Source organism: Bos javanicus, chromosome 24 (assembly GCF_032452875.1).
Source record: "Bos javanicus breed banteng chromosome 24, ARS-OSU_banteng_1.0, whole genome shotgun sequence".
In the NCBI taxonomy this organism is placed as follows: domain Eukaryota; kingdom Metazoa; phylum Chordata; class Mammalia; order Artiodactyla; family Bovidae; genus Bos; species Bos javanicus.
Window position 1 is genome coordinate 21518157 of NC_083891.1, and position 27003 is coordinate 21545159.

At 40.3% G+C, this 27003-nt stretch overlaps 1 protein-coding gene and 1 long non-coding RNA gene across 5 annotated transcripts in view; both read right to left on the bottom strand.

Annotated features, from left to right (window-relative positions):
* LOC133237507 (uncharacterized) overlaps nt 1-27003 on the bottom strand; it is a 498424-nt gene that overhangs the window by 322189 nt on the left and 149232 nt on the right. The window lies entirely within an intron of this gene.
* GALNT1 (polypeptide N-acetylgalactosaminyltransferase 1) overlaps nt 1-27003 on the bottom strand; it is a 122966-nt gene that overhangs the window by 79811 nt on the left and 16152 nt on the right. The gene's annotated exons all lie outside the window — the stretch shown is intronic.

Here is a 27003-nt window from a genome sequence, read left to right on the forward strand (position 1 = left end):
TTCCTAAAATCAGTTTATTACAGAATAACTCTGTCCTCCCCGCTTTACTTCAGCCACCCTATTCCACTGGACTAAGTGCCAGCCACTTCGCCTGAGGAGGAGCAGGTCTTACTCAGCTACTTCCCCCGTGCTGAGCACCACACCTGGCACAAAATGTGTGCTCAGTTCATGTTTATTACGTGAATGAGTGAGTCGACGAATACAGTATTTCTGAGATCCAACACCAAGCTCAGTGGAAATACTGTAAAAAGTATCCTTCCTCTTCTTGGAAATCGACAAGGATATTAACTTCCCTGGTGGGAAGGTCAAGGACACACAGACAGTACCTATGGCAGACACTGTTCCATATCCCACCCCCACCCCCTGCTTTTCGTTGCCATTAGACCTCTAACTGAATTCAAGTGATCATTTTCCGCTAGACTACCTATTCTTGACTGGTCCCAGCCAACTGTGACTGTTCCACTCCTCTTGCCAGTGTAAATAACCACATCTCAACCAGCAGGATCTGAAGGGAAATCTGTTGGGAAGCATTCAGGAAAAGTTACGCTGCCTCATAGAGAAGCGGAAGGAGACACTATTCTGCCTTTGGATACTGTGTGCAGAACACGCTGAGAAGTGCTGCAGCCATCTTGGGGGCATGAGGGGAGCCAACGTCAACATGCTTAGGATGGCAAGGTGGAAACAGAAAGCAAAAGGGACCCTGACTATCCCCAGGGGCCACTAACAGACTAATCCTGAAACTGCACAGAGCTGGACTTTTTGTTATCAAAGGGATAAAACTCTGACTGTTTAACTGGATATTCTGCAATACTACAGTCAAAAGCATGCCAATACATCACTATGCAACCTATAATTATTGATTTAGATAGGTATGTAGCCTGTGAAGAAAAAAACGAAATGTAAACCAGTGGAGGATCCAAATTAGGGAATCTACTTTTAAAGGAGATTCCATAGAAGGAGAATTTCAATATAAATGGAATAGCTGCAAGACAGAACCTGGTGTGTTACATGCCCAGTCTTAACAATCCTTAAGCCTATCAAAGAATCACATATCCCTAATTCATTCAGACTTTAATAAATAACAAGGATGTACAAGACACAACACTGTGTAGTTTGATGTACATAAACATGAAAAGGGCTCAGTTTCTGCCTTCAATGAGCTTGCAGTTCAGAAGGACAGATAATATTAGTAAGTTTGTATGACACTTTACAATTTACAAAATGCTTTTCTATTTTTGCAACAGGTGCCAAGTTACAAGGAGCTACAGCACACCAAGGAGAGAAAATGGTGAAGGAGAACGACTGGGGAATTGGTCTGAGTTAGGAAAAGGCAAAAGGATATTTCAGGTGGACAAAACAATATGAGTTAAAATAGGGAGACAGAAAAATCAAGGGACTTCTGGGGACAATGAACAGAAAAATGGGGAGATGTGGTTGTGTGTTTGGAAAAGGGAAATCTCATTCTACTTGATGTCTCAAGTAGAATGAGTATAAGAAAGAGACTTGTCTTGGTAGTTAGCACATTATGGTGATGTCCTCTCACGCTAAGGCATTTGAAGAGCAATGGTCAGGGGATGTTTCCCCATGTTTTTAATTTTATCTCCTGAATTCAAACGCCAACTCATTAAAACAGAACAACGTGGTTTCAGAAAATTTACATCTTTCCTCCTGACCATGAGCGCAGACACAAGGAAATACATTGCCACCATCAGCAATGGAAAAACTAGAGATTCTGGGGACGAGTTTCTGGCAAGTAACGGATCCAGGAGAAACCTTCTCCAGCCCAGAGGCCCACCTTATCGCCTGGCCATAGAGCCCCGAAAGTCTCCAAGGGGAGTTTTGTTTCACATCTTGCCAAAACATCCATCTTAGCCCTGACTTCCACAATGCTGCCCTCTTCCCTTCAAATCATCACTCTCTCACTCTACTGTTTCCTTTACTACCTTCTGTGCAAGAAGGCTTCACTTTCTGTGTCTAACTTCTCAAATTCTCAACCCAGTGTGGTATGGCTTCACTTCAATGAAACTTTCTTTTTTAATCAAATCACTCTAATGTCCTAACTACCAAAACAAGTCGCTTTCTTATATTCATCCTACCTGAGGTCTCAGCCTCTTAAATTATTAATATCTTGGGAACAGACAAGCTGTAAATAGAACCAAACCTTCTTCTTATCTTGGTTCCAGGGTCATTCCTTTCTCTCCCACTTTTCTCAACATGCTCTGCAGTCTTCTCTGGCTCACCCCACTCTGCCCTGGATGTGTCTGCAGGCTGACACTACACAGGTCCCTGGGGAATCCACCAGAGGTAAAGCTGACATACCTCCCCTGTATGCTGATGGCTCTCACATCTCTAACTTCTCTGACTCTCTGGTTAGAATGCAAGTTCCTCCAGCATGGGAATCAAGTTTTTCACATTTAAGCTCTAAAAATCTTATGAAATGTCTGAGGACAAGAGAAACTCATATACAAAATAGCATCTCCACTTCTAAGTCATTCTTTATTTTGTCCTAATGCTTTCCTTTCCATTCTAGCACCAAACACCAATTTACAATGTAATATATGTATTAAATATCTTGTAAGCCTCACGAGGGCAGAGACTTTATTTTAATGCTATTACTACAGCACCTGGAATAGTACTTGGCACATGACAGAAGTTAATAATTATTTGGTTAAATGAACAAAAATACCAGAAAGCAACAGCATGTAAGAAGGAATAAAGGAACCTGGAATGAAAGCGTTTTAAGGGCGTTGTGTTTAGGTTTAGGGCAGAGATATTTGATTAAGGCCTTTATGATTAATATTTTTAATATTAAAAGATAACTAATTAAGTAAAAATAGCATGTATAATTAAAAACCAAACTGGAAAAAAAGGAGAAACAATAAAACCAGTCAATTTAGAATAAAAGGAAATTTAAAATGATTTAAAAAACCCACAAATATAGAAAGCACAAAATGGCAGAAATAAATCCCATACATAGGTAATTTAAATAAAGATAAAAAGCCTAACTGTATTCATTAAAAATTATCAGATTGGATTTTTTTCAATAAAAGCTATGTAAGGATTCAGAGCAGTTTACAGAGCAGTTAAAAGTGAAAGCAACCTTACCAAAGATATACAGATGGCAAATAAACATATGAAAAGATGCTCCCTATACCAGTAAAATACAATTCAAACAACAAAACACCTCTATACATGTACTATAATGGCTAAAATTCAGAACACTGACAGTATCAGATACTGGCAAGGAACTCTCATCCAACAGGGACTATCGTCTACCATGAAGTTTGCTGCTGCTGCTGTTTAGTTGCTAAGTCGTATCTGACTCTTTGCGACCTCACGGACTGTAGCCTGCCAGGCTCCTCTGTCCATGGGATTTTTCAGGCAAGGATACTGGAGTGGGCAGCCATTTACTTCTCCAGGGGATCTTCCTGACCCAGGATCAAACCTGCATCTCCTGCATTGGCAGGTGGATTCTTTACCACTGTGCCACCAGGGAAGCCCTTCCATGAAGTTTCCATCTGAGAAACTTATGCAGAGAAAGATATGCAGAAAAGTATACATAAAAGTAAGAACTGAAAATGTCCACAGCTGGTGGAAAAGAGAAAATCGCAAATCTGAGTTCAGCTAACTCTAAGAAAAATACAAAGAAAATACAAAGAAAATCACAACGAGAGCACATCATATTCAATTTGCTGAAAACTAAAGATTCAGAGAAAATCTTAAACCAACCAGAGGAAGAAAAAAAGTATCATATACAGAGAAAAAATGGATTACTTCTCATTACATGAAACAAAGGCATTTTCAGATAAGAAAAAGCCAAAGCTCATCTCTCATAGACCTGTATGCAGGTCTATAAGAAGTGCAGAAGGAAAATGAAACCAGATGGAAACTCAGATCTGTAAGAGAAATGAAGAATATCAGCAATGGTAAATATCAGTAAATTTAAAAGCCTAAATTTTTTCCTCTTGATTTCTTAAAAGAGATGGTTGATGAAAAAAAAATTCTAACTTTATATTGTACAATTTATTAACATACAGATGAAGTATAAGACAAAATTAGAGAAAAGGATAGTGGTGGGAGGAAATGTAACTATATGGTTGCCAGGGGCTTACCTTTTACACTTAATAATACAGCCTAGCATCTATTCATGATATTTAAAACAAAAACAAAGAAATGGTAGGAAATTAGAAAAAAGAATGAATTTTGTTAACCTGATAAGGTTATCTGCCCTAAATCTACAGTAAACAAAACGCTTATTGGTGAAGTGTTGGAAGCATTCCCTTTGAATGAAGTTAGGAAAAGGTCAAAAATGCCGTCTATCACTTTTTCCTCTGAACAATGTACTGGAATTCCTATTCAGAACAGTAAAACAAGAAGAAATAAAGGATTTAAGAACTGGAAAGAAAAAAACAGAGCAACCACAAAGGAAATGACAGAAAATCCAAAAAAATAAAAGCAATTAGAACTAATGAGAACTTTTAGCAAGGTTGCTGGATTCAAGATCAACATACAAAATTCATCTAAGAATTCTAAGAAAATTTCTCAGAAAGACCTTTTAAAAAAATGAAGATATAGCATGCTCACATATGGAAGATTTATTAGAAAAGTAAATAATCTTGGTATTAATCCTCATAATTAATACAGTTCCAAGAAAAACCTCAACATAGTTTTTCAAAGAACTTTAAAAGCAGATCCTAAAATCCAACTGAACGGCAAAGCCATAAAAGATTTTGATTTTTTGTGGCCAATAAAAATTTTGAACAGCAAGGCAGTGGAACTCTGACTGCTACATGTCAATCAAGCTATAGGAATGAAGTCAGTGTGACTGTGGACAGAGGCAGATTAAAAGATTAATCAAACAGAACAAAGTACAGAATCAGACGCCCTTGAGCATGCAAATGGTGCATGACAGAGGTGGCACCACAAACGTATGAGAGAGATGGACTATTTAATAAATGTTCATCCACATGTAAAAGTTAAATTCCTACCTCAAACTTTAAAAGAAAATGAGACAAAGTATCTGTAAATCCTTGGTTACAGAAGAATTTTTCAATGAAGACTCAAAAAGCACAAACCATAAAAGAAAAAATAACTACTTTATGGAAACGAAAAATTTTTAACACAACCAAAAACATCACAGACATTTAAATGATAAGCCAAAGACTATGGGAAAATATCCACAACAGAAATAATCAGCAAAAGATTAGTGGTGGTGGTGGTGTAGTCACTCAGTAGTGACTGACTCTTCGCGACCCCATGCACTGTAGCCCACCAGGCTCCTCTGTCTCGGGGTCTCCTGCATTGTAGGCAGCTTCTTTATCAGAATGTATTTAAAAACTTCTCCAAATCAAAACAAAAACACACAAATGAAAAATGGCCAAAAGGTATGAATGGGCAAATCATAGAAAAGGAATCATACATAGCCAATGAACATGAAAATATACTCAACCTCAGTAGTATTCAGGGAAATGAATTTGACTTCAACAGATTACCAAAAACACAAGTTTGGTGTTTGTACAGGCCACTCATACAACGTTGTTCCAAGTGCAATTTGACACAGCCACTTTGGAGAGCAATCTGATAGTGTCTAGTAAAGCCGACAAAAGTACTATCTTCTCACTCTGTAATTGCACTTCTAGGTACACACCCAGGAGAAACTCATACATGTGTATAGAGAAACATGTATAAAGACTGCAGCATTGTTTATAATGGGGAAGAAAGGTAATAACCTACAAATGCATCAAGAGGAAAGTGGATACATGAACCGTATAACAACACTACACATGAAGGAGGAAACAGACAGAGCTGGACTCCATCTCAGGCCAGGCTGCAGACATTAGGCTACACGCATGGTCACCCTCCCAATGGACTCTGAACTCTGAGCCCGGTGTCTATAGAAATGGCACACCAATGGAAAACCAGACCCCCGGATAAAAGAGCCTCAGGACTTGGACTTGGACTCTCCGTTGCCTAAAAGAATATGCTAATTATCTCTGTAACAGAACAAAGTGGTAAATTCCATTATGTTTATCAGGATATGACCACAGGCCTATTGATAAATATCCACTTTTTATCTAGTCTTGTGAGACACGAATCATGGGTTAACTTTGATCGTATCTCTCTTTTACCTTGTCCAGACTAGTTTCAAGGAATTTGGGGAGGTGGGTGTGAGCAAGTACACTTAGGGTCTATAAGGTTTTCACAAAAACTGGTTGGGGTCCTTGGCTAAGAGGAGATTCTGCCTTGTGCCCGCCGGTGTAATAAACTGCACTCCACTACCTGCACTGTGCTTCTGAGTGAGTCTGTTTCCCAGAACGTGTGGCTGCAAAGCAACAGTTCAAGTAGAACTATGTGTATCAACTGGGTAAATAATGCTGAATGAAGGAAAAAAGTAATCTGCAGGATATGCACAGAATGTTCCACTTACACACAGTTTTAAAAGATACTAAAATAAGACACTGTTCATGGACACAAACATACAATCTAAAGACAAAATAATATGCATAAGAATAATATACCACATTCATATATGGTTAATTCTAAGGAAGAAGGAAAGGGCTTCAACTACAATGGACTTTTTTTAAAGGTAAGAGACCTAAAATTGTGGCAAGTTGCTAGAAGCTCCCTGAATATCTGCTTTCCTCTTGTCTCTTTTCAAACTATTGTACTGTGACTGGCAATTTACATATCCTGGCCTGCCACACAGATTAAGGTAGCCAGTAAGGATTAATTTTGGAGAAGGAAATAGCAACCCACTCCAGTATTCTCGCCTGGAAAATCCCATGGACAGAGGAGCCTGGCAGGCTACATACCATGGGATCGCAAGAGTCGGACATGACTTAGTGACTAAACCACCACCAAGGATTAATCAGAAATCACTGGGCGGGGTATGGGAAACATACTGAAAGGGAACTGACTTCACTGCCCAGAATGTAGACATGAAGAATGGAGCTAAACTGAATATTAATACTAACTGACACAGAATCAAATAGTGAAAAATGTAAAGATAAGACACGGGGAAAAGGTGAGTTCATGGCTGTTCCTTGTCTTCTGCTACTGTACTTTTCTGTATGTTTAAAATCTTTTATTTAAAAAATATCCTTTACTTCTCAGATATTAAACAGAGATTCTTAAATGTCACCCATAGGCAGATGTTGACCCACAGATCAAGCCAAAATGCACAGGCAACATTTATACACTGAGGCGGCCAAGCAGAGAGGATAAAGAATTCACTAGAAACTGGCCAACCAACCACACTCCAAGAACGCAGACAGTACTATGCTATTACCACCAGCGCTGCTACTGCCAGTTTGGATGACAAACAAGACGGTAAGATCCCACAGTCTCTTGGCTCCGGACTTGGGATGAGAAAAACCAAAAACATTTGCAGACTAAATGGAAATCTCTGTTGTCATTCCCTTTTCCTATTTTTCCTTCTCCCATGCATTCCCCAGAGCTCAGTGCCATACTTTTCCTCCTCCTCCATGGAATCATCCAGAGAGAGAAAGGGGGGGAAAAATATCAAAGGACGACAGAACCCTCAAACGAAACCTGGCTTTTATGACTGCAAACATGAAGAGGCTTTCGAGAATTACTTCACTTAAAACACTGTCTGATGTTACTTGGATGTTAACTTTAAGTGACCTTTTGAGATCAAAAAAGTTTTAAATTTGCTCAACAGACCAAAATGGAAATCTGGGCTGGAGGTAGGCATCAGACCAAGATGATGGTCTGAAATATTTAGTTACCATTAAAACAAAACAGGAAAACAAAAACAAAACACCAACCCTTTGTTAATCTATTACTGTGTTACAGAAAGACGGTATTCCAGTTAGTCATGAATTCTACTTCACAGATTTATTCCAGGTCCACAAACTACAGGGCTTCCCTGGTGGCTCAGTGGTAAAAAATTCACCTGTCAACGCAGGCTTCTTTTGGGGGTTGGGAAAATCCCCTGGGGAAGGAAATGGCAACTCACTCCAGTATTCTTGCCTGGAGAATCCCAGGGACAGAGAAGCCTGGCGGGCTACATACTCCAAGGGGTCGCAAAACAGTCCGTACAACTTGGCGATTAAATAACAAGCACCAGAGATTATAAAACATGCTCTTCAGATTCTCCCCTTAACCAGCCAGCAATGTGGTATATCAGGTTTTGTGGGGATTTTTTCCCCCAATTTGGTTTCTCCCTAACGCCACTTAACCTCTTTGTTGCTTATATTGTTTCTGCATTTTATCTTGCTGTTTTTACTCAACTCTAGCCCTTTGCCTTTTGTTTCTGAGAATAGCTATTTTCTACCTCACTCCCTTAATTTAGTCTTCTAGTTTCACATGGCTTCTGCACCAATGCTACTTAAGATCCACACTAGGAGATAATACCCCAAGTGTATTTTCTTGGAATTTTTTTTCAGCTCTTTGGGAGCAAACACAGGATTTGCTTCCTGCTCTCAGAAAGCCCCCAAACCACTGCAATTAGGATATTAATCATTTAACAATATAATAGAAAGTTAACAAGGAAATTGTTGAAAAAGTCCCTGGAATAACTCTATTTAATTCACATCAAGAACTCAAAACATTACTTCTGCACTATTTTTTAAACTCCCACTTAATTCTCAAAATTATATTCTGCCAAAACCTCTAAACACTTGGGTCATCGCTCCTTTCCTTATTATACACACTGAACAGTTACACATTTTTCTTTATCATTGACAAAAATATAACCAAAAGGCAAATTTTCTACAGATGATATTTCTCCATGTCAGAACTTAAGAATTACGTTCATCAATAAGTAGAGTTTTCCAAACATACTATGTTACAGCCTAGATTTCGTTTCCTCCTTACAATCATAAATTCAAGAAAAATAACTATAAAATATTTAAGATATGTTTAAACATTATCTAAGAGCATAACTTTTAATGAACATAAAATAGTTTGACAGGCTTCATGAAAAGTCCTAACAGTACTGCGGGAAACTGTTGAGTGTAACAGCGTTCCATCTGCGTTCGCTGTGCTGCAGAGGATAGCACTGCCCTGCACATGCGAAGTAATTCACAAAAAGGAACAGCAAAGCAGTCTTAAGGGAGGTGGACCCTGTACCTACGATTGCACAGATTTTGGTTTTATTATAAAGAACTCTAATCTTGAGAGAGCATAAAGAAAAGAAAAAAAAAGGGGGGGAGGTAATAAAAACTAGGTATTGCTTTATTTCTTAAGAAGGGTTTTTTCACAAAAACCAAATGTAACGTGTGGATCTGTTTGACTTATGAATCAACAAGCCAACTCAAATGGACACTAAGGGACCACTGGGGAAATTCGACTATGGACTGGGTAACAGAGGATACCAAGAAATTATTGTTAATTTTATTAGGAATAACAGTGTCATGGCTAGATGTGAAAATAGACTCACTTTTAAAAGATCCACTATGGATACTGTTAGAGGCAAAACAGCATGACGTCTCGTATTGCTTTAAGATACTTGGGTTTCTAATGCAACATCTTAAATCAACTATGCCACAATAAAATTAATTTAAAAAAAAGATACTTGGGCTTGGGAGGAAGGTGTGGAAAGAAATGAGAGGTGAAGCATACATGGCAAATCTTAACTTTTGCTGAATCTGGAAGATGGAAACCAGAGTCAGGGGTTCGCTTTACTATTTCCTCTACTTTTAAATATATTACAATTTTTTGAGACATAAAGAAACAACTTTTAAATTTGTTTCAGATAGCTAAAAGCCGATTTAGAGTTATGAATAGATTTAAAATCCTACTTTGGCAGGCCAATTATCGAAAACACTGGTTTTTTGTGAACAAAATCAAGTCATGAATACATTCATTCACTTAACTTCAATATAATAAGCACCTATGTACTATATACCAAGCACGTAACCAGACCATGGGAAAATAAAGGTGAGTTAGACCATGTCATTATCCTTAGGGAGGAGACAGCTAATATGAACATCTGTGATCAGGATACTGATGGTATCAAAAGAGGTTACAGAGAACAGAAGCCACAGACAAAAGATCGAGGGGGAAATTTTATCATTTTTCAGCTGAAGAAGCTGATATGTCATGAGTTTCAGGAGTGAGCAACATTTAGAGAACTGAAAGGGCTAAGAGGTCAGAGAAGAGCCTGGAGAGCGGAACATAAAGGCAAAAGATGACAGCGCTCTGAGAGGAGTCCCCACAATTGCTCCATGCTAACTACAGAGGACAGTTAAGTGACACCGGAAGCTGTTTTTGTCTTGTATTTAGCAAGTTACACAGAGTCTGTGATTTAAACATGACACTAAAACATCAGAGGGTCTCACAAACTGTGCTAATTAAAAGAAATCAAATCTTACTCAGGACTTCGGGGTAAGGCTATTTCAAACCTTACTATCAGCCACATTAACCACATGCAGTGCAAGGCTGGATTAAAAAAAATACCTCAAGTTCCCAAAGCAAGAAAGGTTATCCTTTCTTTTAATGGAAATTTAGGTTGTAAAAGGAGAATGAAGGCAGAGCCACAGTTTCTGAACTTTTAACTTTGTGCTAATAAGCACTTTCAGGGCCACTATACAACAAAATCCTCCCAACAAGCCAAAGAACTAGGAACCATTAAGCCCATCAAACAGGTAAGAATCCTGATGCTCTAAGGTAGGTAGCTAATTTGGCCAACAGAGACTGTTAAAGGCCAGAACTCAAAACCAGTCAAGTCCCAGTAAACATGGTAAACCCATACATCTGTATTCTTTATTGTCCACCTTTGGAAGGTACATTCATGGAATCACATGATAATGTCTTTTTTGCTATCTTAGTAATCCAGTTTGTGAGAGATCTGTCCATATTGATTTATTAATAGTTCATTACCTCTGGCGCCACAGAGCAGGGGTTGGCGAACCACTATTTTTATAAATAAAATTTTACAGAAACACAGCCACATCCATTCTATTTGTTTATGTATGGTTTATGGCTGCTTTTGCTCTACAACAGCAAAGCTGAGCGATTACAACAGAGACTGCACAGCCTGAAAAGCCTAAAATACTATCTGGCCCTTTATAGAAAGTTGGCTGACTTTGGCCATAGAGCATTACAGGAGTATACTGGGTATTATTCAACTTTTATAATTTTGTCAATGTAGTTTTAATTTACATTTCCCTGTTGACAAATATTTAGTGGCTATTCATTTTTTTCTACGAAAAGCTTTTCCTCTCTATTGCTCATTTATCTTTTCACATTAACATATGCATGTGTACTGACATATATACATATGAGTGTATATATTACTGCGACAAAAAAAAATCTTTGTCAGTTGTATGTGTTAGAAATAACTTCTATTTGTGCACTTGTGACTTGTCTTTACACACTGTTTTCTGTTCTTTTAGCTTTTTTACTTGCTGAGCCAGGCCTTAGCTGCAGCATGTGGGATCCCATTCCCTAGTCAGGGACTGAATGTAGGCCCCCTGCATTGGGAGTGTGGCGGCTTAGCCACTGGACCACTAAGGAAGTCCCGACACACTGTTTTCAACAAGAAACAAAAGATCTTGGTTTTAATACAGCCCAATTTATTAACCTTTTCCTTCAACAGCTGTGCTTCTGGAAACTAGTTAAGAAAGCCTGAAATCATAAAGCACCCTCTGAAGGCTTAAGTTTTGCCTTTCACACGTTTTTAATCCATCTGGAATTTTTTTTTTTAAATATGGTGTGAAGTAAGAAACTATCCACACTCCTCACTAATTTCTTGGATTTTTTTTTTTTTTTTTTTTTTGGTGCCATTCTGATAGCATGAGCTCCAACCCCAAACCTGGTGAAGAATGGACGTGTGGTTACCATTTCCCAGGGAGGACTGCTCACCTTTCCAATGACAGACAACCTGAGACGGGCAATCCTCCTTACCTCACGTCTACTGTCCCCACCCATGCACACTGTGGGACAGGTTTTTAAATTTTTCCTAGTTTATCTACCAACATCTTTTAGGGAATTTCAGCTTTATACAAGAGTCCCTGGACCTAACTTCTCACCTTGCTTGATCCAGAGACTCTGTCTAGACAGTTCCCCCATGGTCACCCTGAAAACCCAAAGCTCCAGGTCTCCAGGTGACCTGGCACAGCAGCCATAATCCCGTTAGCTTACCTCCCTGGATTCAAGATGTCTTGTTTTGACTTCTGAGGAGTTTCCTTACTTGCTTGTCAGTTCATCTACACATTTAAAAGGCACTCTGAATATCTGATCCAGTATTTGCAATGTTTCATAAGAGGAAACATTCTTGTTTTTTTTACTCTCTAATTTGCCACACTGCCAGAAACTGAAGCCTCTATACATTCTGAATAGTTTGTTGCTGAGTATCCTCCCCCAGCCAAGAAATGCACCTCTACTTCTAAAACCCAAAAGAAAAATGATTCATTTGATTAACAAAAACATACCCAACACTGTTCTACACACTTGGCATATATCACTAAATAAAGAGTAACGCATTCAAACACCCTAAGTGGGAGGAGAGGTACAGACAGCAAACAGTGAAACATAAGCAAACTGAACTGTATCCCAGAAGGTAGTAGGAGCAATGGAAAGAAGAAATAATAATCCTTTAAGAAGGATCTGGAGTAAGGTGGGGATTTCAACCTTAAACAAGCTAGCTATTACTAAAACATTAAGTATTTCCACCTCATACCACCAATTAATTTTTACTAGACATACAATTATAAGAAATGAGCATTTTCTTCTCTTGATGTGAAGTAGGATGCTAAGCAGCCTACAGATATGTTAATATTACACAACTCGATCCACTTCAAAGAAACAGAGGTACACTCTAATATTAATAATTGGAGATGCTGCTTAACAAGTTATTGTGCTACCTTTTCAAAAAATTAAAGTAAATGAAATTTTAAAATAAACTTACGCTATCCAAGCCAAATAGACAATTTAACATTTACTGAGAGAATGGTTAAATGAGAATCATCCTTCATACTTCTAAAGATAATTAGGAATCAATTGCTATCACTAATTAGGCAGTTTTTTGAATGTTAAACCTAATAAAGAAGGCAATTTGCCCAATTATATTTCATTCTATCTTTTATGGAGATGAGCCCTATTTATAACTCTTTAAAACAGGTTTTTCTCTTTCCATAAGAAGACTCACATATGAAGTTGAGTCAGTAATTAAATCACACCTTAAAACACTGAACTACAAAACTGAGACTGTACTTTTCAGTCCTGTAATTATTTTCATTGCTCTTCTCTGTATCCCTCAATCTTTGCTTCCATCTCTTAAAAGACAGACAATAAAGCTAGAGTTTATATTCTATATAAACACTGTATTGTAACTATAAACAACGGATGACCTCTTTTTTAATGATACGGGTACTAAAGATGGTAATGGACTAATATTCCAACATGGTCACTTTACTTTGTCAGAGAAAACTCCCAAAGGACAGGATCTACAAAACAGAGAGATGGGATTCACTTGTAAAAGGAGAAGCTTTAGAGGAAACTGTAATCTTTCTTCAAGATAAAAAATACTAGAAACAGTTCCACATAATAACAAAACAGACCAACCTGAGAATATTTCCTGAGGCAAAGTGAAAGTGAAAGTTGCTCAGCTGTGTCTGACTCTCTGCGACCCCATGGGCTGTAGCCCTCTAGGCTCCTCTGTCCATGGAATTATCCAGGCAAGAATACTGGAGTGGGTCGCCATTCCCTTCCCCAGGGATCTTCCTGACCCAGGGACTGAACCTGTGTCTCCTGCATCGCAGGCAGATTCTTTACCATCTGAGCTACAGGGAAGCTCCTGAGTTACAATAGCATTTTAAACATACTAAAGCTAGCTAGCGGTGATGCTACTTATAGCACTGTCCAAGGCTTCCCTGATAGCTCTGTTGTTAAAGAATCCACCTGCAACACAGGAGACCCTGGAGACCCTGGTTCGATTCTTGGGCTGGGAAGATCCGCTGGAGAAGGGATGGACTACCCATTCCAATATTCTTGGGCTTCCCTTGTGGCTCAGCTGGCAAAGAATCTGCCTGCAGTGCAGGAGCTGGGTTCGATCCCTGGATCGGCAAGATCCCCTGGAGAAGGGAAAGGATACCCACTCCAGTATTCTGGCCTGGAGAATTCTATGCACTGTATAGTCCATTGGGGTCGCACAGTCCGACCTGACTGAGCAACTTTCAGTTTCACAAGCACTTGCTGGCTTCTTGCCAGCTGCCTCTCTCCTCCACTCTCCCGACCATCAGAATTTCTCCTGTATTTGGCAAGCAGAATTAGATTACGTTACCTTCTCACTTTGTCTGATTACATATTGGGCCTTGATTGAATTTTATTTTACCTACTCTCTGATGTATAAAGAAAGCAACTTGTTTTTTAAAAACCTGGGTTAGGTAATGTTTAATGGCATACTTATTTCTATAAGGTTGCTGCAAATTTCAGTAAAATTTCTTATTGGAAAAGTAAACCTAAGAAAATAAGGTCTCTGGTTGCAATTAATCTTTTTTTTTTTTTTTTAAATAAAAGCAAACCAATGATCATGTATTTTAGGGAAAACAGCCTTTATAAAATCTAGTAGTGCATGCTAAAACATAGTAAGCTATGCTATATTAAGAGCCATTAAATAAAACACTGAAATTTAACTATAGTACCAAGTGGTTCAGAGCAAACCCACTATGCTCCCTCTCTCACACAATGTTCCATTCCGGAGGTATCAACTCCTTGGTCAATTTAGCAGCTTAGCCAAGGAATGAGAAAGAAAGTGAATTTAGGGGTCCTGGGACCTAACTCCCAACACAGATGCACTGTTACACACACTTGGCATATATCACTAAATAAAGAGTAACGCATTCAAAAACCCTAAGTGGGAGGAGAGGTTACAGACAGCAAACAGTGAAACATAAGCAAACTGAACTGTATCCCAGAAGGTAGTAGGAGCAATGGAAAGAAGAAATAACAATCCTTTAAGAAGGATCTAGAGTAAGGTGAGGACTTCAACCTTAAACAAGCTAGCTATTACTAAAACATTAAGTATTTCCACCACATACCACCAATTAATTTTTACTAGACATACAATTATAAGAAATGAGCATTTTCCTCTTCTCTTGATGTGAAGTAGGAATGCTAAGCAGCCTACCGATATGTTAATATTACACCACTCAATCCACTTCAACGAAACAGAGGTATGCTCTAATAACCCATACAGTAACCCATACACCTGTAACCCTACACTGTAACCCATACAGCTCTCTTTATCTATACACTGAAGCTTGGTAGAAGATATTTGAGAACACACTCCTGCTACTAAAAAGTTGCAAAACCATCCACCTACAGCAGCAGATCTTAAAATGGCAGCAGTCCAGGGACCCCATCTGGGGTGGGGGTCCTCAAGATCCTTTCAAGAAGTCTGCAAGGTTAAAACTAACTGAATACTAATATCAGGTCACCATTCGCCTTTCCCTCTCATTCCACCAGGAGTATATAGCTGAGTCCAGAGGATAAGGGACATATGATATCATAAAAGACTGAATAAGGAAGAAGATCTGAGAATCCAGCTGTGTGAAGCTGGACAATGAGATGTGCACAAATGTAACAATTTCACACTTCTCACTCATTTTTTGCTTTGGAAGACAGTTTTTTTTTTTTAATACATTTATATTAACATGTAATGGGTTTATTATTTTAAATCAATTAATGTCTTTAAAATGTCTAGGTTATCTTTAATATGATAAACATTAAGAGGCATAACCCACATACAAAAAAACTTTGAGGTCTTCAATAATTTTTTGGTAAAAAGGGGTCTAGAGAACAATAATATTGAGAGCCACTGGTCTACACAATAAAATCCAAAATTTATAGTACAACATTCCATACTTACATTCATTCCACAAACACGCAGCAGATGCCAGCTGTATGCTGGACTCTAGGTGCGAGGGACACAGAAATAAACATGACAGACCGGCTCCTGCCTTCACTGGAGCCAAGTGTCAGGACACAGATTACAAATAAAAAATAAACAAAAAGGGTCAGCTAGTAAGGAGGGCTCCGAAAAAAAAAAAAAAAGACAGGTGCTGTGTTAGCAACGGCCTGGGCAGTTCCTCTCTGCCGGGTGACCAGGAAAGGCACTTTCCTGCGGCAGTGCCACTGAGGAGGAGACGGAAGCCACAGCCGAGCCGGAGGAGCGCCGCGGCCCTGCCCCAGTGCCCCAGTCCACACCCGCCTCAGGGGCCCTGCCTGTAACCACGCCCAGGCTCCAGGGCCATGCTCTCTCTGGCTTCCCGTCTCCATAGGTGTTGACTCTTCTGTCTGAAACGGCCTCTGCCTGTCCATCTGCCGGATTCATACACCACTCAGGACGGAGCTCCGTGAAGGCCGAAGGTTTGTATTCCCGGGACCCGGGCGGTGCCTGCTGACACACAGCTGGGGCTCGAGGAATGCCTCCTCACCTCATCGGACCTCAGGCTCCGCACACGTCTACTGACGTCATCACGCGGGTGTACATCTGTACGTCAAGTCTACTCTCTGACTGTGGGTTTTGGCAGGCATTTTTGAACTCACAGTACGGAGCAGTGTCTGCTTCACCGAGCTATAAGACAAGTGCCTACATGACTGAATGAACCTTTAGTCTAACTGTAGTTTTAGGTCTTATCTTTACAGCAGGAATTACGTCTTACCTTTCTGTAGGTGTAGATTCACCTACAGAATCTAACACATCATACACACTCCACAAATGTTCACCAGATTACTGAACTGATTTTCACCTGCAAAGCACTTTATGAACTTCAGAGTCATTCTGTAAAAGGCAACACTCTCAAACAGGCATGTCATTTCCCTTATTCTGTTTTTACCCTAATGTGCAAGAGGTGTCTGGTATCCACGACACGGGTCTCAGCTCCTGGCTCAGCGCTTAAGCAAAGGCTCCTTGTTTAGCCACCAGACTGTAGTAAAAGTCAGCCAAAAACGGAAAGTTGAGTAAAGTGGATTCAGCATTCTAGCTGGCAACTTCACAGAGCAATCAAAACAGTAAAAGATGATCCCCAAATTATTCAATTTAGAAGGGTGTTAGGTCTTATTGTTTCTCATCAACTGAGCTGATTTCTGTTGTGTGAGCTGAGAGGCAGCTCCACGACATGGCAGCTGTCTGCATCACAAATCCTCTTAACCCCACCATGCTCCTAAATTAGTAGTTTGTTTGCTTATGAACTTTTTTAGTAGTTCTCTTCAGTTGGCTATCCAATGTATTCTACAATGCTAGAAGAGCAGGTCTACTTCACATTATAGTCTGTCAGTTTTATTAAAACATCATTTAAAATTGGCTAAGCTAATGAAACAAGATATAAAAATGCCCCCTAAAGTAGCTATCTGAGCAACATTTAAGTTTTAAAGTGATGTGACCATCCACCATGCTCAAGCGCAAGCTGCTTCCATTTATTTCCATCAGCAGTCATAATTAAAGAGATTCTCCAAAACCATCTGATTACTAGTTAATAAAAGTATTTAATTAAAAAAAAAAAACTATAGTGACAGGGATGTATACAGCAGACTTTCAATAACTAACACATGCTGGGGACTTCCCTGGTAGTCCAGTGGTTAAGACTCCATGCTCCCAATGCAGGGGGCAGGAGTGGAGTTCAATCCCTTGGTCAGGGCACTAGATCCTACCTGCCACAACTGAGAGTTTGTATGCCGCAACTAAGACTGGGTGCAGTCAAATAAACAAAAGAAACAGACAAAAATAAATAACAAACACATGCTGCCTGCTCTTCCATGTGCCCACAGCAATGGAATACCCACCACCCTGACACAGGCACATTCTCAGCTGTAAAGGGCTCATTATCTACACTGTAGGTTATAAGTGTCCTCTGCTTCTCTTCAGTCCCTCTCCCGTGGGGCCGTTCAAGGGAGAACTCTTGAGGGCATTTACAGGAGAATAAAGAAATTTAAATCTAAACTAACAAGATTTGCAGCAGGACAGAAACTATGACAAAGATTTTAAAAAAGAAAAGAGAAACCTTGCTGGATGGAAAACTGGGGAACAATTTAGGATACAATTCTCTGGAATCATTTATTTCACCTATCAATGCCATTATTTTTACGACCACTACGAATAACTGATAGCAGTTTTAAATTACACTGACTAAATACGCCTAGAGAAACCTTCAGAAGGACCATTTTTAAAGGTTGAGGTTTTGGTCCTGCTATATGGTAACAGCATCTCATTACATATAAATGCTGTGTATTTTCATCTATAAAAGGAGGGGCCTGTACTAAATGTGCACTAAGATTTCCTTGCAGGGCAGGCTTTACACACCTGTGACCTGTGGAGTCACATGGGGCCCCACACTAGGAAGGGCTCCACATTTGGTTTAATGCTCTGCCTTCACAGTCTTGAAATTCTTAATGGTTTTTAATAAGAGGCCCCACATTTTCATTTTGCACTGGACTCACTCACATTATATGGCTACTACTATTCCTTGGTGGCATTAGTGGTAAAGAACCCGCTTGCTAAGGCAGGAAACCTAAGAGATGCAAGTTCGACCCCTGGGTCAGGAAGCTCCCCTGGAGGAGGGCGTGGCAACCCACTCCAGAGAATCCCATGGACAAAGGAGACTGGCGGGCTATAGTCCCCGGGGTTGCAGAGAGCTGGACACAACTGAAGGGACTTAGCACGCATGCTATTCCTTTAAATTCTAATACTCTGTGACTCCATGAAAGTACACCTCTACCATTCCAGGCACAATGAAGATTAAAAAACAAACAAACAAAACAAAACAAAAGCTGAAGTTACCTATGCTCTATTAGTTTCAGAATAATGACTTTCCGAATAATTTTCTACCTCTATCAAAAAGAATCAAATGTACATTGAAGATAATTCAAATGCTAGGGACTCATTCCATTTTTAAATATAAAAAATGTTAAGTACTATTTAAGATGTCATTATTACAATATACTCCTTCAAAGAGATAATCTAAAGGGATTAATATAAGCAAAGAGTAAGCAGCTGATTATAATCAATATAAAAAGTTAATTCACTTTGTCTTAGTCACTGCTCTCTCCCAAATGCTTCTGACCATATCTGTCTTTTTCACCTTCCATATTAAAAAGTAGTTCTGAGGAAAACAATTTTAACAGTCCCAATAGTACTTATGATTTCAAGAATTAAAACAAAATTTAGTTATAATTAATCTAAATAAACTATGATGTATAGCAGCGTTTTCAACTTAAAAACTTAAAGCATAATCTAACAGAGCAAACAGAAGAGTTCAATGAAAACAACGACAGGCTCCAGGTAAAATCATCAAAGAGAAAACGCCGCTTCAGAGAAGAGGTCTGAAAAACAGCTATTTCCAGATCCCATGAGATAGGCTGCAGGAGCAATGCTGAATTAATCTCAAGTTATCCCCTTTATCTGATAAGCTGACAGCACTTTAACTGATCTGAATTTTTTTGTATAAAAATTCCATTTCAACCTAAGATCCCTAAAGCACCACTAATTCTGATCAAAGATCAGCTCTCTACAGACAGAGGCAGGCAAAAGGTAAATAAAAAGAAGATTTAAAGTAAAACAAAAACACCATCGTAACAAAGACTGTCATATAGATAATGTCCAAAAGGAATCTTAGTTTTGCTAAAACTAGGTAACTGGATTTCTGGATAACTGAGGTTTGTAATGAGAAGGCTATATGACATAAAGCACTGTCAGTTCAGTTGCTCAGTCGTGTCCGACTCTGCTGTGGATGTGACTGGTGATAGAAGCAAGGTCCGATGCTGTAAAGAGCAATATTGCATAGGAACCTGGAATGTCAGGTCCATGAATCAAGGCAAATTGGAAGTGGTCAAACAAGAGACGGCAAGGGTGAATGTCGACATTCTAGGAATCAGCAAACTAAAATGGACCGGAATGGGTGAATTTAACTCAGATGACCATTATATCTACAACTGCAGGCAGGAATCCCTCAGAAGAAATGGAGTAGCCATCATGGTCAACAAAGAGTCCGAAATGCAGTACTTGGATGCAATCTCAAAAATCACAGAATGATCTCTGTTTGTTTCCAAGGCAAACCATTCAATATCACAGTAATCCAAGTCTATGCCCCAAGACTGGAGGGGATCACACAGTTTCCTCCAGAAGGTGATATAAATATGGCCGGTGCTATGACTGATAGGACTCATGTGGCACGGTCAGAATCTAGCCAAAGACATAAACGAAAGAGATCTGATATAAAATCCTGAACCCCACTTGAAACATAGACTAATGCTGAAGAAGCTGAAGTTGAATGGTTCTATGCAGACCTACAAGAACTTTTAGAACACCCAAAAAACATGTCCTTTTCATTATAGGGGACTGGAATGCAAAAGTAGGAAGTCAAGAAACACCTGGAGTAACAGGCAAATTTGGCCTTGGAATACAGAATGAAGCAGGGCAAAGACTAATAGAGTTTTGCCAAGAAAATGCACTGGTCATAACAAACACCCTCTTCCAACAACACAAGAGAAGACTCTATAAAGCACTGTACATACAGATATATGTATGTTAAACTATGCATATATATTGCTCTTTATTGTGGTAGATTCAGGGATTTGCTTTTAGAAACCTTTTATCTGCACACTAATAGGAAAGCACTGGGAAATTCTTGCAGGAAAGAGTATCTGAATTTGCACAGATGGTGCCCCTACCATGGCTAGCGCTTAGTTAGGGCGAGGTTGGCGGCCTTCATTTCCTGCGTCTTGGCAGAAGAAAAGAGGGGGATGATGCAGCCAGCAGTTCCTCTCCGCCATCCTAGTCAGTATACTGCCTATCTTCAACAAGGACCTTCATTACTGCACTTATCACACAACACTGCTGCTATTCATTTACATCTCTCTGCCACACTGTGAGCTCCCTGAGGGCAGGAGTCACATATTACTTCATTTTTGTGTTTTCTCAATACCCAGGACTGTACTTGAAGTGGGATGATGATTAAAGAACATTTTAGTAAACAGACACATGAATCTTTGTTTAGTTTAGCTGAAACAATTAGTGGAATAGGCACAAATAGGCATGAAACAAAAAGACATTATGAGACGTGACTTACATGCCTTTCATCCCAAGGCATAACAGCCTTAAGCAACAGAGTTTACTTTCAAGATACACCAAGCAAACAGTGAGGGGTCCATTGTTTGAGTTGCCTTCTGCAGTTACAGAACCCCCAATTTTTGCAAGGCACATGAGACAGCTAGAGTATGGGTACATTTCCCAGTCTCCCTGCAGTGAAGTTCTAGCTGATATGAGAAGTCTTGTGCACCTTTCCTGAGGTGTCCAAAAAGGATTGGAGCTGAGGGCAGGAGAAGGGGGTGACAAAGGATGAGATGGTTAGATGGCATCACCGATTCAATGGACATGAGTCTGAGCAAACTCTGGGAGATGAAGAAGGACAGGGAAGCCTGGCGTGCTGCAGTCCATGGGGTCGGACACAACTTAGCAACGTGCATCCTCTTCTGTTCTTCCTCCATCCTGCTTTGTGGAATGTGAATGTGACAGCTCAGGCCACGAGGATGAAGACTCGACCCCGGGAAGGCAGAGAAGAGAGCTGGAGCCACCAAGGTCCCAGAGTCCCATGGAGCTGCCACGTTCACCAAGAGCCGTCTATGCCCCGACCTGGACACGAGAGAGAACAGCTTTTCTTGCCCCAGCTACTCTTGTTCTGGGTCTTTGGAACAAATACTAATTCTATTCTACAGAACATGCAAGGAACCCAGGACTCCCAAGCCAAGCAGGACAGAAGTGACCAGAGAGCTGGGCACACAGACAGAAGCAGAAACGCAAAGCCCCTCGGCAGCTAGAATTGATCTAGTCTCTTTTCTACTCTCTTATGGCTTTTTAACAGGCTCAGAGCCTCGGACTCAGTCTTGGTGGTTAAATTCTCCAGAAGAGAGAGGAGCTAGCTGCTCTCCCTTGTCAAGCCAGGTCTCACAGAAGCCTGGCTGCCTTGGTCTGGTGCACATTCCTGAAGGCTATAAAATCATGACCAACCAAGAGCACCTTGGAGCAAAGACTGGAGGGGATCACACAGTTTCCTCCAGAAGGTGATATAAATATGGCCGGTGCTATGACTGATAGGACTCATGTGGCACGGTCAGAATCTAGCAAAAGACATAAACCAAAGAGATCTGATATAAAATCCTGAACCCCACTTGAAACATTCTAGGCATCTGAGCCAGGATTTTACCCCTGTCAGAATTCAAATCCAAAATGTTACTTTTTAAAAGATGAGGGGCAAAGATGGGGAAAGGTCTTCCTCTAAAGAGAAGTGAAGCAGCTACAATTATCCTGCCGATTCCCTGACCCACCACATCACCTGAGAGTCTACAGTTACCCTGCGGATTCCCTGATCCACTATATCAGCTGAGAGACATGGAAAATCTGTCTCTTCCAGAAAGAGCCAGGGATCTGATCTCAAAACCGGTATTTCCTCTCTTGAGGACTTTTCCTAAATAACTTGTCTGAAAGTAGCTTTTAAATAAACAAGAGCTAAGAAAACAATGAGGTTAATTTTAATATCATGACCTATACTTGTTCCATGAGAGGAAACAAGTTTTGAAGCGTTAGCTGTTACATATAAAGCTGAAAGGCAGAAGAGATTTGTCTATTTGTCTCAATACTGTGATAATCGTTTAGTGCTATCCACTAAATACTTCTGGTTCCCTTGGCAGGCAGCTGGTAGGTTTGCAAGTTTCCATCCCCTTAAAATATGGGTTAGCCATATGACCTGCTCTGGCCCCTGATATGTGAACAAAAATGACGCAAAGAAGCTTTAAGAGACAGTGCACAATTTGCCTGCTCTCTTCCTTCTGTGACAATGCTGGCAGCATTCAAGACAGTAACTGCTCCCTCAGCTTGGCTCCCAGAGGGGAAGAAGGCAGAGTCCCCAGCCAACCAGTATATAAGCCACTGCGATTTGGGGGCTGCACATTAGTACAGCGTAATTCATCCTACCGTGACGGGCACAAACACAAATGCCTAAACAGTCATAATTGTTTGGACACAGCTGCTAACAGAAAGACTTGTTTTCACAGTGCTGTAACTTCTTTTGATGCTAAAAAAAAACAGTATTAAACAAACAAATGCAGACAACTGAAACCTTAAAGCAAGGGAGACCTAATTTAGCTCCAAAGTTTAGCTGGGAAGAAAAATCTCTACTAGAAGAGCCAACCATAAGCACTTAAAAAGCTACGGCTTTAAGACTGTCAAAATGTGAAGTGAGAAGATGACTATATGGGAATTCATTATACTATTCTACTTGTGCATATATTTGAAATATTCCACAGAAAATGTTAAAGAGAGAGAGATGATGGGGGGATACGAACAATCTGAAGAATCTTAAAAAAAAACTCCTGTGTATGAGACAGCAAAAGAGACACTGATGTATAGAACAGTCTTATGGACTCTGTGGGATAGGGAGAGGGTGGGAAGATTTGGGAGAATGGCATTGAAACATGTAAAATATCATGTATGAAATGAGATGCCAGTCCAGGTTCGATGCACGATACTGGATGCTTGGGGCTAGTGCACTGGGACGACCCAGAGGGATGGTATGGGGAGGGAGGAGGGAGGAGGGTTCAGGATGGGGAACACATGTATACCTGTGGCGGATTCATTTTGATATTTGGCAAAACTAATACAATTATGTAAAGTTTAAAAATAAAATAAAATTAAAAAAAAAAAAAACTCCAACAAATTTTTTAATGAATAAAAAGTGCTACTGGTTTTAAGCCCTTGGAGAGTTGGGGTGGGTGGAAGAGTTTTTAAAACACTTTTAAAAACTTTACCGGTGCTATGTTCATACAAGCCACAGAAACATTGCCTTGGGGCTACTAGACTATGACAGAAATCTAAGATGGCTCACTGTTTAAAAAAAAAAAATCCTCAATTCCTAATTAAGTTTAACGAGATACTTTTCATGGGCCCCAAAATAGAGGATGTTTGAGATGAAAAGTACTTGGCAGCTTGTTCAGCGCAACCTTCTTGTCACTGCTGATAGGAAATTTTAGTTCTGTGATATCCGTCTGTGCGTGCGTGCTCAATCGCTTCAGTCGAGTCCACCTCTTTGTGACCCACCCCATGGACTGTAGCCCGCCAGGCTCCTCTGTCCATGGCATTCTCCAGGCAAGAATACTGGAGTGGGTTGTCATGCCCTCCTCCAGGGGATCTTCTCAATCCAGGGATCACACCCACATCTCCTACATTGCAGACAGATCCTTTACCACTGAGCCACCAGGGAAGCCCATGACATAGGTACTTTACGGCAAAGCACAAACTGTAACTCGGGTCCTCTGACTCTAATTCATGCAATTTCTTCCTTCCCAGGCTAGCAAATCAGCCTGCTTTAACAGTATCTCAATAGTTTTACTTTGAATATTCAGCAGAAGGAATCTTGTTATCTCTTCCCATTGCAATTCTGCATTATGACATCTGCCGAGATGCCATTAGCTTTAAGTGAACAGAAATGACATCTCAAACTGCTTAAACGTAAAGAAAATTACTGGCTCACATAACTGTTATTCCAGGGGTAGGGTGGAATTCAGGATTGGCTTAGCCTAACAACTCCTGCTCCCTTCCTCTGCAATTCTTTCAGCCCCGTTCTAGAGCTGGTTTCCTCCTGGAGTTTGATAACAAGATCACTGTAGCAGCTCAGAGCCTCACAGTCAAATCTGACAACATCTACAGAAAGAGATGGGCCTCTTCCCTGTGCCGTGGACAAGGAAAAAAGTCCTTCCCAGAAGCTTCTGCACACTTTGCTCAGCCTAAAATGGGAACACGCCTATTTTTGAATCAGTCCCTAGCAAGGGGTATGGGACTACCATGACTGCCTTAGATTACTCAGGGCCACTGACAGCCACACAGTGGGGACAGAGAAGCTGTGCCTGGGAGAGAACTGCACATCAACACAAGCACGGCCAGTGATTCCTAATCTAGAGCCAAGAAGCCTCGGGAAGTTGAAGAACTCCCTCACGAACTTTCTGAACACATTATATAAGTTGTGTGTGAGTGACAGAGAGAGAGACCTTTTAAAAATCTGCACATAAAGTTAATAAAACTCAATTGTATTTAAAAGCATTAACTAATTCATAATTTTTTGAACAGCACAGAGGCGATGCAGCACACACTACCTGGGTTTGTACCTGGCTCTCGCACCTTTTATCGGGGAAGTTCACACAAGTGGTTACCCACATTACAAGACTCTTGTGATGATTAAGGAAGCAGCATGTGGAGGGCTGATTTCAGACAGTATAAACTGTATTGAGCAAAGCACTAAATAAATTCTAGCTATTATTTCTCTCCTACAAATAAGGTACTACAGTGGGAAGAACTGCAAAAACATTTCTGAGGTAACATTGGTTTGTAACATAAATTTCACGTGTACAACAGTGTATCTCTACCTCTGTATACCCTGCAGGGCGCTCAGCACCAAAAATTCAGCTTCCATCTGTCACCATACAGTTGATCTCCTTTATCCACTTTGCCCTTGGGTAACCACTACTCTGTTCTCTGCGTGTGTGTCTGTTTTGTCCGATTTGTTCATTTATTTTTGTTTTCTGTTTGTTTTTTAGATTCCACATGAGTGAAATCATGTATTTAGAATGATTAATGAATCATGTATTTAAATCATATGGTATTTAGTCTGACTTATTGCACTTAGCATAATTTCCTCGAGGTCCATCCATGTTATTGCAAATGGCAAGATGTCATCTTCTTCGTGGCTGAGTAGTAGTCCACTGTGTCTATATACCACATACTCTTTATCTGCCCAGCTCCTGATGGGCACTCAAGTTGTTTTCATGTCTTGGCCATTGTACGTAAGGCTGCAATGAATGTAGGCACGCATATACCTTTCTGAATTCATGCTTTTGATTCTTTGGGTAAATACCCAGAAGTGGAAGGGGGGATCATATGTAGTTCTAGCCCTAATTTTTTGAGGAACCCCCAAACTGTTTTCCATAGTGGCTGCACCAATTGACATTCTCACCAACTGTGTATGAGGGCTCCCTTTAAGAATAATGAAAACTTTTGATATTGAAAAGCAGACGTTTCTTTTTAGCTGTCTGGCAGCCATCCTCAATTCCTTCAGGAGAATTACCTTTCTCCAGCCTGTATAATCTTGCTGAGACTTTATCAGCATACGTCCATCTCAGGTTCACTGCTGCTCTCTATACAGAAACACAAAGGCGGAGACCGTCCCCCTTTTTCTTTCTCTGGTGGAAACCTTTCTCCCTAGTTCTGCACACTTTAGCATTTAGAAGGTTCATGTTCATAATGAAACTCTATTATAGCTCAACAGTATGTAAAGTTGAGTGAAAGTGTTAGTCGCTCAGTCGTGTCTGACTCCTTGTGACCCCATGGACTATAACCCACCAGACTCCTCTGTCCATGGAATTCTCCAGGCAAGAATACTGCAACGAGTTGCCGTTCCCTTCCCCAGGGGATCTTCCCAACCGAGGGATCAAACCCGGTCCCTGCACTGCAGGTGCATTCTTTGCAGTCTGAGCCACCAGGGAAGCCCATAGCAGGTAAGGGCAGAGATTATCCAAAGGTAGGAGAAAAGTATAAATTATCCAGCTAGGTTGTTTTAGGTTTAAAGTCCTCAACAAATTTTCCTGGAATTCTATTTTTACTATGCTACTCTACATCACTAGATTCCAGGCTACTTTGATCCGTCTTATTTCCACCTTCCTGCCCAATCTGAATCTTGCTACTATTTTTAGCTCCCATTTTGAGTCTGTGGAGAAAAGAAGTTTTTAAATTTCAGGGCTCAGAGAAGCCCAGGCTAAGTGACTGGGTGCTGCTTTCTGCTCCGACAGAACCTATCCTAACTTCTGCACCTAACACCCAGTGTCCCAAGTTCTCTCCCAAACCTCTCCTGTTTTCCCTGGTCTCCAAAGCACCCTCTCTCTCCAAAACACACTCTCCTTACCTTCCTTCATGTCTCTAAATACAACCCAAATTAAACTTTTTAAAAATGCCTACTGAAAATCACATCCAACTGGGAGTTTCTTTCCCCTATAGCT